Source organism: Tamandua tetradactyla, chromosome 3 (assembly GCF_023851605.1).
Source record: "Tamandua tetradactyla isolate mTamTet1 chromosome 3, mTamTet1.pri, whole genome shotgun sequence".
In the NCBI taxonomy this organism is placed as follows: Eukaryota; Metazoa; Chordata; class Mammalia; order Pilosa; family Myrmecophagidae; genus Tamandua; species Tamandua tetradactyla.
The window spans coordinates 148,587,218-148,603,341 of NC_135329.1; the positions used below are offsets into that span (position 1 = coordinate 148,587,218).

General features: G+C 40.5%; 1 long non-coding RNA gene across 2 annotated transcripts in view; it reads left to right on the forward strand.

The window, feature by feature from the left end:
- Positions 1–980: 980 nt before the first annotated feature.
- Positions 981–16,124, forward strand: part of LOC143676403 (uncharacterized) — a 58,696-nt gene continuing 43,552 nt past the window's right edge. Inside the window, exons 1-3 of one of the 2 annotated variants that reach the window (XR_013172059.1) lie at positions 981–1,145; positions 15,264–15,325; positions 15,496–15,624. This is a non-coding gene — a long non-coding RNA (uncharacterized LOC143676403). Of the gene's footprint in view, positions 1,146–2,256; positions 2,312–15,263; positions 15,326–15,495; positions 15,625–16,124 lie in introns of those variants that run through there. The other variant, XR_013172058.1, reaches the window with a different exon arrangement.

Consider the following 16,124-nt stretch of genomic DNA (forward strand, 5'->3'; position numbering starts at 1 on the left):
TCAATGGGGCTGGGACATGTGAGTGTTTTTAGTTACTAGTCAGGTCACCTTCCAAGGAGAATCACTCAGGCTATTCATGTGACTAAGGGACTTCTGTAATTAATACTGCTACCAGGTATGCAATTAGCCAGGCTCTAACTTTTGAAATGCATGTTAGGTTCACATTCGTGCAAGAGCCAAGTAAAGGAACTGTGAGCTAGAAAGCTAAATAGTTGTCCTTTTAATTTTATTTAACTCCACTTTAGTTACTTTTTTTTTTTTTTCCTATTTTTGGTACAATACAAAGTTTCTGTGCTTCTGTCCCAGGGAATTTGGAAACTCCGAGTTATTGTTTCTCTTAAGAAATTTCCACATGTACAGCTTTAATCATCTACTAGAAGTTGGACATCCATGCCCAGGCAGGGTTATGGATACACTTTCCCTTTCAGTTTCTAGTGAGAGTGGACCCTTACTCAAGCCTTAAAAGAGCCAAGCACTACTTTACGCCCTTTACTTGTTCCTTTTTCACAGATGAGGAAACTGAAGCACAAAGTTTAATAACGTGCCAAGGAGTGGCAGGGTGAAGATTTGAACCCAGACAGCCTAGAACCTGTGTGCTTAACCATACCCAGATCAACAAGACTGGGCCGGAGCAAACAGTGACCTCATTCTGAGGTCTGCAAAAATCCTCTTTTTGCTGCTTCTCTCAGCAGCACCTGTCTCCTGGCTCACAGACATGCTGGACGTTAACAACCACCCCAACTTAAAGATGGCCATTTTAATTTGCCATCTCCTAAAGTTTGGATGCGCATGCACACGGTACCTCTCGCGGGTGTTAACGTGTTAGTCTGGCCAGTCAAGCTCTGCAACACCAAACTGCAATGATAGGTCACAGATGGACATGTGACCCCCAGCTAGTCCAATCAGAGTCAGGCTAGGTTTTGTTGCGTTTTGTTTTCTGAGACTAGAGAAAGGCTTGATTTTTTTCGCCAGCTGTTCTCGAACCAGGGAGGTGGAGCTACTGTGGCCTCCTGCGGCCTGAGTAGGGCGTCCACCCCTAAAGGGGCGCACGGTCCCGCCAAGACCTGGGGGGTGAGCTGGGTTCTGGATAGCGTTTCCAGTCCAGCTGGATCCGAGGCTGGCCTATACCTGTATTTCTCAGCCCTGTGAGCTAATCGTTCTCTCTCTCTCTCTCTTTTGAAAACGTGGGCAGGCACTGGGAATCGAACCTGGGTCTCCGGCATGGCAGGCGAGAATTAGGCTACTGAGCCACCGTGGCCCGCCCTAATCGGTCTCTTTTTGCTAAAGCAATTTAGATTGGGTTTTCTCGCACTTGCCTCAGAAAAGTCACTTATTAGAAAATGGAAATGCCCTGATTTGCAAGGCAGAGCAGACTACCATGAACCTTCAAAGAAGTTGAGGGATGGGGTGAAAGTTGTGGCAGAGGATGTGAAAAGGGAAGGAAGTTAATGCTGTTGGGGAGCTACGATGGTGAAATTTGTCTCACTGAATGCCTCTTGCAAAGGTGGCATTATCCCCAGTTCACAGATGAAGAAACTGGGGCACAGAGAGGCTAAGCAATGCCATCAATTTCACAGTATTTGGAAGTGTCTTGATCTTCAGACCTTGACTTATCTGCTGCCAAAGGCTGAAGGTGACTTTCTGCCCCTGGTGGCTGCGGTGGAAGGACACAGGGAGTGAAATGGTCCTTGGAGATCCATATTTGACGAATCCTGGCCGTCTTGAAAGCACTCAACTCATCCTCTCACTTGCTGAGCCTGGTGTGTGTGTGTGTGTGTGTGTGTGGCTGAGGTCGGTGGCTGTTCTCTCCAGTTGTTGGAGATGGCCACCTGTCAGTGGGTAGTCAGAATTTGGGCTTAACAGTTTGGTTGTGGAGATTGAGAGTCAGAAAATGAATGTGAAAAATGTGATGTGTCCTAAGTAGTAGTGGTTAGCTACGGTATAAGAGATGAACAGAAGGCAGTGTGGGCTCAACGTGACTCTTGGACTTTTTTTGTTTGTTTGTTTGACCTGGGAGGAATCATGCTGTTGCCATGGTAACAAGTAGGTCTCAGAGCACTGAGGTGAGCTTGGAAAGGAAAAGGAAATTATGTTCGTTTTCCACATTTAATTAATGACGAGGCAGTTATTTGTTTAATAGTATTTTAAATTTTGTACTGTGAGTGGGAGGTGCTTTGAGAGCATCAAATCAAAGTCAGGGAATGTTGCTGGGGAAGCCAAAAATACATAGAACCATGGAACTATCAAATAGGAACACATGGACAAGAGAAGATGAAAATGCATTTATGCAATAGTTGAGGCTACATCGCGGGTAAGGGGAGTGATTATGGGTTCAGTGGGTTTAGCTAAAGGGAACTTTTTAGATGTCTTAAGTTTTGAACTGAGGTCTTAGAAATTAACTGGATCAGCAGAAGAGGGTGGGGAAGTTTTTTTTTTTTTTTTAGTAACTATCTTTGTTTGCTGGGGGCACCATAATGAAGTATCACAAACTGGGTGATTTGAAACAATAGGAATAGATCTGGAGACTAGAAGTCCAAATCAGGATGTTAGCAGAGCCACGGTTCCTCTGGAGTCTGTAGGGTTTCATTTCCTGGGATGGGAAGGGCCATGCCTGGAAGGTGACTAGGAACAGCATGGAAAGATCAATCCAGAGAACCAGGAATGATCTTTCCAGCTCAGTGGCCCAAGGGGAGTGTACATCATTGGGACATGAATAAAGCTGGATATTATTCATCTTCCCTTGGGGTTTGACATTCTGGGGATACTGTAACCTAACTATTGAGTGAATGAATGAGTGAATGAATGGATGAATAAAACTGACTAAATCAGGGAAATGCTTCCGAAGCAGGGGCAAAATAATAGCTGTTGAGCATGGCTGGAAGCTAATAAGAGTTCAAGATTCAGAATGGAGTAGAGGGATTTTTTTTTACAAGTGAAGAAGATAATAACTAGATGGGAATTGTGGCTTCTTTTTGTGGTGGAGCAGGTGGAAGTTAAGCTAAGGAAGATGAATCTTTTTGACCTGTTTCCACCAGATCTTTTGCTTGCCCACCAATCAATATTCATATCCTTTGATGATCCCTGGCTTCTCTCAGAAATGAAATTCATCAGGCGCTGACTTCCAGGAGCCCTGCTCCGGGTGAACATATTTGCTTTGGTTTAAGTTGTTTTGCATGGAATGCCTACATATTCTTTAACTCTGCTAAGCAGCCTCTGTTGCCCACCCACCCTTACTCCCTTTACTAATAGTCTCTTGTATTCTTGCCTTTTCTCTTAAAGGAACATTTCCCTTTTTCTCCAAACATTTCCTAATGTACACCGACAAATCAATTAAAAGTAAAAGTCACCTTGTGGTGTCGGACGGATTTTGTGATTTCACAGAAGATTGCATCTCCTCCTGTATACATCTAAAATTAATAAGCTCTTCCCTTAATCTTTTCTTGTTCTTCTCAATGCAGGAAATTGTTCTGCTAAGTGGAGTCCCTCCCCAGATGAATGAATGTCCAGAATAGTGAAAATAACAGGGGCCGGTGGATCCTTGCCTGGGCTGCTGGTTCTGTGCAATGATGCCTCACTGCTCCAGTGATCCCAGGAAATGAAATTCCTTTCCCAAGCTGGAGGCCCCAGATTTAACTCTTTCTTCTTGCGTTACTTCCTAGATAGATAATCTGAATTAATTCCTTTAGGACTCTTACATTTAGCTCTTGCCTCTCACGTCTCCTGTTCTCCATTTAAATACCCAGAGCAAATTCCCTAAGCTCATTCCATCGCTGATCTTTATTTTCCTGCATTGACTAACCAAGATAGAGTTTCTTTAAGTGAGGTTCTCAAGCTTGTAGATATTTTCCCCATTTTAAATAGTTGACGGCTGCTCTCTTATAATGTGAAATCCTTTCTAACCTAGCTTTTCAAACGGTACTTTTGGTTTCTATTTCTCTTAGCTCACATTGGGGAAAGAACTCTCCTGGGGTTTAGGGAAATGGATGTTTAGACCAGGGAAAGGGAGACGTGAGCGAATATACAGGTTTTCCAACTCCCCCGTCTTTAGGGGACAAAAGAACTTGGCAGCGGAACATTTTGTGGTGCTGCCAAGAAAGAGTTACTTTTATAAATCAGTCCACCAGTACCTTAATTTCTGTGTCATTTGTCTTCTCAACTTAATTGTAGCCTTTTTAAAAGTGGGGCGTTGTTCTTCCTTTCTTTTCATTCTTTTCCTTGCTCTGAAGACTTTCAGGATGGGGGGATCTCCACATTGCAAGGGAGCTCTGTGTAGCTGGCTTCTGGGTTGAGTAGCCCCTGTTTCTTGTGCTGCTAGCTTTGTGTTTGTTGACATTAATGACTTGAAGTTAAAGCATTTCAAGAATGAAATTTTGTTGATATATAGACTGGTTCACTGAAACTGGTTGGGATTTTTTGGTGAAAAACCAGTTCAAAATGACATAAACAATAAGAGGGGTGGGCATATGTCCTGTTGACCCTGGGATTGCTCCAATTTACCCTTACTTTTTCTGCCAAACTTATTAATTACGCTGCTCTCTCAACATGCCTGGAGTTGGATGATAAAATTTTTGCCATCTGTTTTAGTTTTTGATGGTTGCCATCCCATATTACCACAAACTTGGTGTACAGATTTATTACCTTACAGTTTGATGGGCTAGAAGTTCAACATGGGTCTGATTGGGCTAAAATCTAAGCCTCCTTCTGGAAGCTGTAGGGGACCATCTGATTCCTTGCTTTTTCCAGCTTCTAAGAGTGGCCATCCACCTTCCTTGGCTTGTGCCCCCTCCTTTAGCCAAGTCAGGTCGAGTCCTCCACATGCTGCCATCTCTCTGGTCTTCTGTTTCAATTCCCCTCTACTTTTTTTTTTTTTAAAGTACCTTGGTATCTTTTATTTTTTTTTAATTTATTTATTTATTTTACATGGGCAGGCACCGGGAAGCGAACCTGGGTCCTCTGGCATGGCAGGTGAGCATTCTTGCCTACTGAGCCACTGTGGCCCGCCCTCCCCTCTACTTTTAAGGACCCTTATGATTACACTGAGTCCACATTGATAATCCAGGATAATCTCTCTAGTTTAAGATGGTCAGTTGATTAGCGATCTTAATTCCTGCTGCCACCTGATTATTACCCTTTGCCCTGTGACACAGCATATTCACAGCTTCCAGGGATTAGGACGTGGACATTTTTTGGAGGCCATTATTCTGCCCACCGCATTGTCCTATCCACAAAATCTTGAAGTAGAGGGACTCCAGGCGCGTAAATTCACAACTACCTGACATCCCTATGGACCCAGGCTCTTTCCATCTTTTTGCTCAGCCACATTTAGTATATCTTCTTATCCTTTTGGGGGTGAGATGGCTGCCACGTTCTCAGGCACTGTGTACAGACACAGCCTCATCCGGCTGAAGCATTCAAGGTGTGGGGAAAGGGCTGTTTCTTCCCATGTATCTCTTCACTGGTGAGGCTCATCTTCTCAGAAGCCCCACAGGAGGATTCTTGAAGTTCACTGGCCAGAACTGTGGCACACAATAATTCCCCCTCTGAAACATGAGGCTGAGGGGAGGGATGGAAGCCAGAGTGACGTGGGAGCTCTCCAAGGGAGGGACAAAGGGGCAGTGGCTCTTATCAGGCAGTCTACAGTGACTGGTGCATGCTGGGGTAGCCAGGAGTAGCACTTGTCATTAGCAATTCCTATTGCCACATTTCGGGCCAGGGACCTGGAATCTTTGGGCCACTTGTCTGTTATTTTCTCATGTCTACTTATGAAATTCTTTGGGATTATGAAGTGTATTATAATTTTATTTAGCAAGGCTGCTCCAGGAATCTTGAGGCACGGCATGCTTGTTCTCTGCTTTTCACAGATGGAATTGACACTGACAAACAAATGACAACCACAGCCCCTCCGGTCTGTCATTTGCTTGTGCCTGAGCCACAGCTGCCATGTAATCCTAGTCCTGTGTTCTGACCCTGCCTGTGATGTGACTGCATGTACAAAAGCAGAATTTGTCAGCATATTTTCATATCTTATAAAAGTCTTGCAATGTTTCCGTATTATCTGTGCTTGAAGCCAAAATAACTATGGTAGCTAATAATCTTGTATTCCTCTGTGAATTTGTACAACAATCTTGTTAACTTCAGCTGCATAACACAGAGGACTACATTTCTGTAAACGAACGTGTTTAATGATATTATTATTAGTGTCAGCAGGACTATACAGTAAAACACAGGAAGTCACAAGTAGTCAAAAGCATATTGCTTCCCTGACAATTTGGGAAGTGACTCCCCAGGTGAGTCGGGCTGTGGTACCATGGGATCCACAATGCCTTCTGGACCAAATGAGGGAAAAGATATGTAATTAAATAAGGCATCAGTGGCTAAGGGAGATCAAGTAGAGTCAGGAAGCTATTCTGGAGGCTACTTTTCTGCAAGCTTTAGTTAGATAGTGCTAGTTGTCACGGTTTGCTAAACCCTAACCAACGTCACTCCTATCGACTCTTAAGAACACCTAGGGCTCTAACTGAGACTCTGTAAAGGTTTCATGCACTTTATTTGCTTTCCTGGAATATATAATTCCTGGAGGACTCCTAGGTTAGATAAATCCTGAAATTCAGAGGGACCAGCCTCTCCAAGATTATCAATTAATTTAATCTCCCTATCCTTTTATGTGGACACCCCTTCTCAACATGAAAAAGTCAGAATGGGCATTGCCAAAGATCCCTGTAGATTGGGGAAAGGATTAAGGGAGAAGGAGGAGGTATAACAAAGAAAATGGGATTTAACAAAAATGAGTATGGCTGCTGAATCACTATATTGATATTCCTTCTACCCTCCAGTGTTTTGGAGCAGCTAGAAGGAAAAATCTGAGGTGGTGGAATGGTAGCCTAAGACAAATCAGATTGTGTCTCTCCTTGATACTGTCACTTACACTCAAAGCCTCTCAGAGTCTTCCCATAGCTCCTGTAGGAAATTCTGAACCCTTTCACAGGCCATCATGTAAGGTAGTTTCTTTTTCCTCTCAAACTTAGCTCCATCCGCTCTGTCCTACTCTTCCATTGCTCCAACCTCACTGGTCAACCTTCTGTACCTTGGAGACTCTACTCTTCTTGCTGCTTGGGCTCTTTTTTCCCTGGAACTTTATCATGGCTGGCTTCTTGACCTCGTCTCACCTTTCAGACTGATCTTATATGCCAGCACTTCAGAGAAGCCTTCTGTTCTAGTTTGTTAGCTGCCGGAATGCAACACACCAGAGACGGATTGGCTTTTAATAAAAAGGGATTTATTTTTGTTGATTCTTCAGAGGAAAGGCAGCTAAATTCCCACTGAGGTTCTTTCTTACGTAGAAGGCACAAGATGGTCTCTGCTGGTCTTCTCTCCAGGCCCCTGGGTTCCAACAACTTTCCCTGGGGTGACTTCTTTCTGCATCTCCAAAGGCCTGGGCTGAGCTGCAAGTGCTGAGCTGCTTAGGCTGTGCTACCTTGCGCTCTCTCATTTAAGCACCAGCTTATTAAGTCAAATGTCACTCATTGCAGCAGACACGCCTCCTAGCTGACTGCAGATGTAATTAGCAACAGATGAGATTCATGTACCGTTGGCTTATGTCCACAGCAACAAGACTAGGTATGCTCACCTGGCCAAGTTGACAAACTGAATCTAACTAACACACCTTCCCATGTGCCCTGTCTGAATTGGCCAGCCCCAGCTACTCCGTCATATCACTTCACCGGCTTTCTCATAGCACATTGCACAATCTAACACTTCCTTGTTTACATGCTTTGTTTCTCTTGTTTCCTTAATTTGTGTATCCTCCCCCATTAGAATGTTAGAGCCTTGAAAGCAGGGACCTTATCCACCTTATTTCTCATTTTATCTCTGAAATTTAGTATAGTCAGCATACAATAAGTATTTGTGAAATAACAAATGCATGCTTGGGTGTGTGAGCTTCTGAAGGTCTGCTGGTTTGCAGTAATTTATAGCTTAGAGAACACTCACTGTATCAGCCTTTCCCCCCACAAATAAAGCTTTTGTGATGGTACACGGGGAACAACTGTGGATGGGGGAAGAATTAACCTGCACCAGTCTGTTCTCTTTCCAAGAGACCCATCATTAGACAGACTTGGAGCAGATAGTAAGTTTATAGATTTAATATAGCTCAATGCTGGCACATACTGCAAGTGTCTGGCAGGGGATCTGTTTTGAAGCAGATTAAGTTAGAAAGTGAGATGATTGTTTATTGCTATTTCAAAGGATATGTTTGTATGTATATGTGTATGTATGTAATCTATCCATTTTAGGTGAAGATTCTGGACTTGAATCTTGTGAAAGCCTGAACTTTTCCCAACAAATTTAGAATAACTGGGTAGCCTTTTATAGGGCTTATACTACAGATGGTACCACCTGCTTAATTTCCTTTGTTTTCAAAATAGCTGTTCTTGATAATGTGCTTTACTCTACTGAAATGAAGTGGTGGGAGAAACAAAGAAAAGCAAAAGGTGGGGTCATTCAAAACCAAGTGAAACAAGACTAGTCTACAGAAGGCATTCTATTGGGAGATAGTAGTGGGTTAAAGGATATGAATGTTAGTAAGTCTCAATACCTTTTGTCAGAATGTTTTCCGTAAGTGTTGTTGAAGATCACATGGATGGGTAGATGAGTAAATGAAATAAATATGGCAGATTCACTTCTTTTTGGAGGGAACTGTTGTAATAGAAAGTTCATGGGCTTAGGATCACTTTTTGATATGTCTTAAAACTGGAATAATTCAGAGGATTATTAAAACCACTGAAGAAGAATATTGTATATTTTTTAAATATGTGAAAAAGAAACTTCCTCTATAAGTTCAAACAAGAATGGTGTGCCTAATTTTTCACCAACCATTTAGCAAGGATTAGAAAGTAATAAACTCAGTTACAGTAAGGGTGTTTGTTGTAAAACAAACCCTAGCAATCACTGCTGGTGTGAATTGATATAACCTGCCTGGAGAGAAAGTTGTTAAAATGTTTCAAGAGTCTTAAAAATGCCCATACCCTTACTTCTGATTATTTGCCTTCTAGATGATTTGCTTCCTGTTATTTGTGTTACAGAGGTTTATTGCAGTGCTTTTCATAATACGTGCTAATTGTGTGAGAGTTGGTAAATTATTCAGTTTCCCTGAGCTGTAATTTATCCTCTGGAAAATGGGGATGATAACAGATAACTTACAGAGTTGCTGTGATACTTAAACAAGATAATGTATTTAAGGAGCAGCAGAATTGTTGCAATCAATGAATAGAACTTATAATTACTACTCTAGGGTTGGAAGTTGACAAGAGTATTTTCAAAAGAAGTTTTTAAATACTGGGAAGATGTTTACCATTAGAAATGTCTCTTTATATAGAAAATTAAAAAATTGTTTCCAAGATCCTGAAGTGATAATTTTAAATGGAAGAAGACCAGTTTGAATATGCTAGAAAAGCTACTGTTTCAATCAGAACTTTCTCAGAGATAGCAAGTATTGCATGCAATCTGTTGCATACAGTTTGCATGCGATCTATTTGTATGTAGTTAGTTTTAGAAAATACAGGTATTGGATTACATATTATTTTCAGATAACCACGTGGACATTTTAGTGAAAGAGTTTGCAATATTCGTATAAGCAAGTTTTGATAGCTCCCCATTTCTTCTAAGATAAAGTGTAAATTCCTTAGCATGGCTTTACCATCGAATTCCAGCTTGCCCGTCACCTCCTCTCACATCTCTGCCCCAGCCCCACATTCATTGCTTCTGCTGCATGCCCTTGTGTATGTCCACTACTCGTCCCTCCCTACCCCCCTCCCCTTTCCCTCTGCGTCTTGTCCATAAGTTCCTTCCGGACCTGGATTCCTTTGCTAGTTGGGACATTGGTTTGGCTGCTTTCACAGAGACCATTTAGTAGTTTCTCTCCATTTCCCATAAAAGTCTAAGTAGGTAGACAGTCCGGGGGTAGACTCTCTATCATAGGGTCATCTGTTTTGTGGCTTTGCCATCCCTGGGGATTTGTCCTTGGCTGGATGGATGAAATAGGCTGCCAACATTTGCATCTTAGCCCACGGGAAGGGCTCATAGAGGAAGTGGAGAACAAGAGGCTTCTTTTTTTAGAGATATGATTCAGAAGTTGCCAGTATCACATTTGCCCCCTTCAGAAAACACAGGCATAATTAGCAGGAAGTGGGGTGGGGGGTGGGGAGTGGCAAGGAGGGGCTGGGAAATAGAATCTAGTGCCCATGTGCTCACTTAAATCCAAGGTGGAAATGGGGTGCCAGGAGTGGGTTCTGTTGTGGAAGGAAGGAGAGAATGGGTAACGGGGTTTTTCCTTCTCTGCTCCACTTTCTTTTGAAGTCTTCCCTGAGGTTCTGAGGCAGAATTAGCTCCTTTCTCTTCTGGGTCCCACATTTATGATAAATAATTTTTGCACAGCGCTCTCTCCTTTGAGTCTGTGTTCCCCTTGAAGGCAAGCACAGTGTTTCCTTGTTCATGGAATTTACCTTATTTCATACTTATGATATGTTAACTACTTTGATTTTCCAACATCAGGCATTATCTGTTAACACTGACTTTGCACTTGGAAGATGAAGTTTTAACTCTCTGCTCTAGTTTGCTAGCTGCCGGAATGTAATATACCAGAAACGGAATGGCTTTTAAAAAGGGGAAATTTGATAAGTTGCAAGTTAACAGTTGTTAGGCCATGGAAATGTCCCAATTAAAGCAAGTCTATAGAAATGTCCAATCTAAGGCATCCAGAGTCAAATACCTTATTCAAGAGGGCCAATGAAGTTCAGAGTTTCTCTCTCAAGTGGAAAGGCACACAATGAACTTGGTGGTCAGCGTTTCTCTCTGGGCTGGAAGGGCACGTGGCGAACACAGTCAGCTGCTAGCTTCCTCTCCAGCTCCCCAGGAGGCGTTTTCCTTCTTCATCTCCAAAAGGCTCTGGCTGGTGGGCTCTCTGCTTCGTGGTTTCTGCGGTGTCCTGCTTTCTCAGAATCTCGTGGTTCTCTTTTGTCGTTCTCTAGCTTTTTCCAAAGTGCTTCTTCTTTTACAGGATTCTCGTAAAACCAATCAAGACCCACCTGGAATGGTTGGAGTCACATCTCCACCTAATTGGGTTTAATACCCACCCTGATTTGAATCACATATCCATGGAGATAATCTAATTAAAGTTTCCAACATACAGTGCTGAATAGCAATTAGAAGAAATAGCTGCCTTTACAAAATGGGATTAGGATTAAAACATGGCTTTTCTAGGGTACATACATCCTTTTAAACCGGCACACTCTCTTTCACTTTTCTCCGATATAGGAAGATATATTCATCCTATATCTTCATCCATCTATTATATTATGCAGTAATTTTATTTGTGCCACATTTACTGTCAATATTAGTATTACCACTATGTGAATGCTGTTTGTATATTGATCCATGTAATATACAAATAAATATATGCAAGATATATATATGTTTGTATATATATAATATACAAATTCTAATATAATTTCCTGACCTGTACAATATTTTGTTTTCTCTGGAATTTATAATTATCCTTGTTTAAAAAATAATTATTGTTTAATATCTATTTGCTTATCGCTGAATTAAACCTAAACTTTCCCAGAATTGCATACATCTCTTTTCAATATGTATCAAATACATTTAGCATAAATTATATCTTGTAGGAAACTCTTCTAGAGCCTTTTTCTTTTTTAAAAATTATTTTTATTGAGAAATCTACACATACATATAGTCCATACATAGTATATAATCAGTGGCTCACAGTATCATCACATAGTTGTATATTCATCACTGTGATCATTTTTAGAACATTTGCATCACTCCTGGAGCCTTCTAATGTGCTCCAGTCAGGACTGTTTGCTTTCTAGGATTGCCACTCAGCTGTTTTCTTTGATGTCTCCTCACCATCGTTCAATTTTTTGGTATTGATTCCTTTATGTTCTGGATCCCATGTCTCTCCTCTTTCTTGGTTTATTCCTTTATTTTGGTAGAACTGACCCTTCATCAGTTTCTTGTGAAACAGCTCATGAGAAGCAATTTTTTTTTTTTTTGAGACCTTGCTTGTCTGATAAATGTCTTCATTCTGCCCTCATATTTAAATGAGAGTTTGGCTAGGTATAGAATTCTAAGTAGGAAGTACTTTTTCCTTCAGAATTTTGAAGGCATTGCTTTACTGCCATCTCAATCTTGGTGAACTCACATGCTATGCTGATTATTTTGTAAATGTCTTGCTTTTTCTCTCTGAAATAATTTTAGGATCTTTTCTATGTCTACAGTATTCTGAAATTTCATGGTCATGTGCCTGGATATGAATCCGTTTTCTTCCAGGGAACTGATGGGGATTTTTGTTCTGCAAATTCATGTTTTTCAGTTATTGAAATTGTTCTTGAATTATTACTTTGATTTATTCTCCTCAGTTTTCCCTTTTTCTTTGTTTCTTTCTCTAACTCTTATTATTTGGATTTTGGACTTCCTAGCCCAGTCCTCTAATTTTCTAACCTTTTATGTTATCGTTTTTATCTAATTTTTAATTGCCAAGTGTTTTATTGGGTTTTTCCACTTCTGCTCTCAAATTTATAATTTACTTAGAAATGAAAAGCTCATTTTTAAATGTTTATTAAAAAAAAATAGTTTAATAAAAGTCTTTTCCACCTTGCAGGGTGTTTATCTTCAGCAACTTTCTTTTTTTCTGCTTGTTTGTTTTGACCTCCTTTATCATATTATAGACTTCTATCACATTTCTAGTGGTTTGGGGGCATTTGCTAATATTAAGGTTGGGTCAGTAAAAGCTCTGTGCATGTTATGTGGGGCTTGCGGACTGAATCCTGAAATGAACATGCTATATGAGCAGAAATGAGCAGAGCCATAGCTGTTCTGTAGCCACTGAGATTTGAATGTTGTTTGTAATTACAACATAACATAGCTGGGGTACATAGGAGAGCTAGAGCCTTTATCACAGCAAATATGGTCTCTAAAATCAAAATGTTGAGGTAAAATGTATATGTAATAAATGGCATCCATCTAGAATGCACTCCTCAGTGAGTTTTGACAGTATGTGCACCCTGTCAGAACACCTCCTCAGCATTCCCATTACACTAAAGTATTCCCCATGGCTCTTTGCAATCCATTCCTCCACTGAACTGCTTTGTGTCGCTGAATTATTTTGCGTTTCCTCTAATTTTACATAAATGGAATCACACACTGTATGTACTCTTTTTGTGCCACACATAATGCTCAGCATAATGACTTTAAGATTCATCCATATTGTGGTGCCCATTAGTAATCCCTTGTTCTTTATTTCTGAGTACTATAGAAATTTCTCTATATGTTTTTGATTACTCATTCATATCACTAGAATTTTTTGAGCATTTGCCCCTTTATACGTACATTCAATATATTAGTACTACAGCACTGTTTTAGTTTCCTAGCCTATTCCAAGCAAATACCCTGTGATGGGTTGGCTTAAACGATGGGAATTTATTAGCTTACAGTTTTGAGGCCAGGAAAGTCAAACCATCATCAAAGCAATGCTTTCTTCCCAAAGACTGGCTGCCAGTGATCCTTGGCTCTTCTGCCACGTGGCAAGGTGTGTGGCAGCATCACCTGGTCTCTCCTTTCTGTTCTGGGTTCCATCTCAGCTTTTCACTTCCTGTGGCTTTCTCTTTCTCTCTGCCTGAATCTCATTCTCTGTTAAGGACTGCAGTAATAGGATTAAGGCCTATACTGAATGAGGTGGGTCATACCTTAACTGAAGTAGCCTCATCAAAAGGTCCACTTAGAATGGGTCCACACCCACAGGAATGGATTAACTTTTTTTTTTGCATGGGCAGCACTGGGAATCGAACCTGGGTCTCCAGCATGGCAGGCTAGAACTATGCCTGATAAGCCACCATGGCCTGCCCTGGACTAACTTTTAAGAATATGTTTTTCTGGGGTAAATACAGTTCCAAATCACCACAAGTATTAATATATTTACTAATATCTTTTGCACAATATGAAATAACACAAAGATCTAAAAGTTAAGAAAGGATGAGATGTAAATGAATAGAACCTTTATTTTTCTTGCATACCAGTGCATTGTCCTGCTAACTTACACACTTGGTTTCTGTTATACTATGCCACTTACATGTACATCTCCTCTTGGATGTACCTTACAAGGTCTCCAAATCGATTCATTAAATTTCCCCTAAGTTCACCTCCTGCTCCTGATTTCCTTGTGCATGAAATCATAGTCTTTTCCTTCAGTTAGACCAGATGAGTAAGAGTTACCTTCCCCTATCTCTTTTTTAACCCTCACAACCGATCTCCAACCTAAAACGTCTCTTGTATTCATCTAATTGCTGAGCCATCATTACCTCTTACCCATTCACATGTACGACTTCTTCTTGAATCAACTATAAAAATTGTATTTTTCCAGGAGAAAATAAATTTCCTTTAGGTTTTCAAATGCATCACCGTAAGTTTATGTAATATTCCACTATAATACTTCTAGCCCCTTTAGAATTTGTGATTATGCCCTTTTCACACTTCTAATTTTACTGTTTTGTTCTTTCTCTCTTTTTAAAATTAAGTTTAGTAGGGATTTACCTATTCTATTGGTCTTTTCAAAGGGCAGTGTTAAAATTCATTTGGTTTTGTTTTCTACTTTATTAATTTCAGCTTGAATCCTCCTAAGGTATAGTTTAGGTTATGTCATTCCTTTTTTTGTAAGCCCCCAGTAGATCCCATGATCTTTTGAATTAAGGACACACTCTTCAGACAGGTACTCTTGGCTTTCAGGAGATGTGTACTGAATGGAGTTCTTTCTCCATTGTCAGCGAAGGTGAGCTATATTGTGTAGAGAAGAAAACCATGCCTGAAAACCAGCCTATAATCTTCTTAGCGACGTTGTGGAACACCTTTTATGTTTAACATCAAGGGCAGATCCCTGACCTTTGACAAGGTTGTGAAAAAGATCTTGCTTTCCTGAAAGTTGGGGATATAAATAATATTTATATATAAGGTCTGCAAAACCATAGGATCAGTTTCATGAGCTGTAATTAAATAGGACTCTTGCCATAAATTCTTTAGTTCTTGATGGCATGCAACAGCTGGTGACCTTAGTTTTTTAATAGTGTTTTCAGCAGAGGAGGAAAGAAAAAGAGAGAGTCATTAATATGGTTTAGCCTCTGAGACTTTCACGAATATTTTGGTCTAGTATATACCTCTCCCCCTAAGTGAAAGACATCTGTTCATTCTGTCTGCAGCCATTGGTGTGGACACTGAAGGCGGCCTAAAGGAACAGATGATCCCAGTAATGGTCTACCCGGTTAGTATCTATCATTTTTCTTGGTTTTAGCCAACTGTGCTAATTTTTCTTTTTTTCTTCTGGGAGTATCATTCTCAAAACCTGAGGTTACTGATTGATCTGAGATCTATTTTTAATTTTTATGAGAAGAAAATAACACCAGCTGCCAGAAATGTACCATATTCAAACAGGTGTGACCAGAGTCCTTTGAGGGCGTCCTTGAAGGGGTTGCACACGAAGGCTGTGGCTGCACTCCCATCCCTGGGGATTTCCCACGCTGGCTGTGTTTCCCACGATCCTTACGGATTCTGGACATGGAGGTAAGCAGCGGTTTGAGATACTGAGGAGATTTATTGACGTGAATGTGATAAAAAAAAGCTAGTAAGAACTCATGTATAATTTGTACCCGAGGGTTTTATTTGTGATAGATTGCTGTGTGGTGCTTTTGGAAGATGAGTAGATGGGGTAAGTTCTTAACTAGTGAAGAATATGGAAATAACATTTAAGCATTTGTTTCAAACTTTAAAAATGAAATATTTTTATTTGATTTGTTTATGGTTATAAAGTTAATCATGAGGCAATATAAAACATTTCAGATAAAAAAAGATGAAACTAGAACTCCTCCAAATTCCAGAGAAAATCAGTCTTAATATATTATTCATGTCTTTATATCTTTTTGTTTCTAGCCAAAGGTCTATTTTCCAAAAATATAACTCTTCTAGATATAACTCTTTAGTAACCTGCTGTGACAGTTGGCAAAAAATGGTCAGAAACTTTTTTTACAGTCCTCTTATTTTTCCGTTGCCTTGGATCTAGTCAG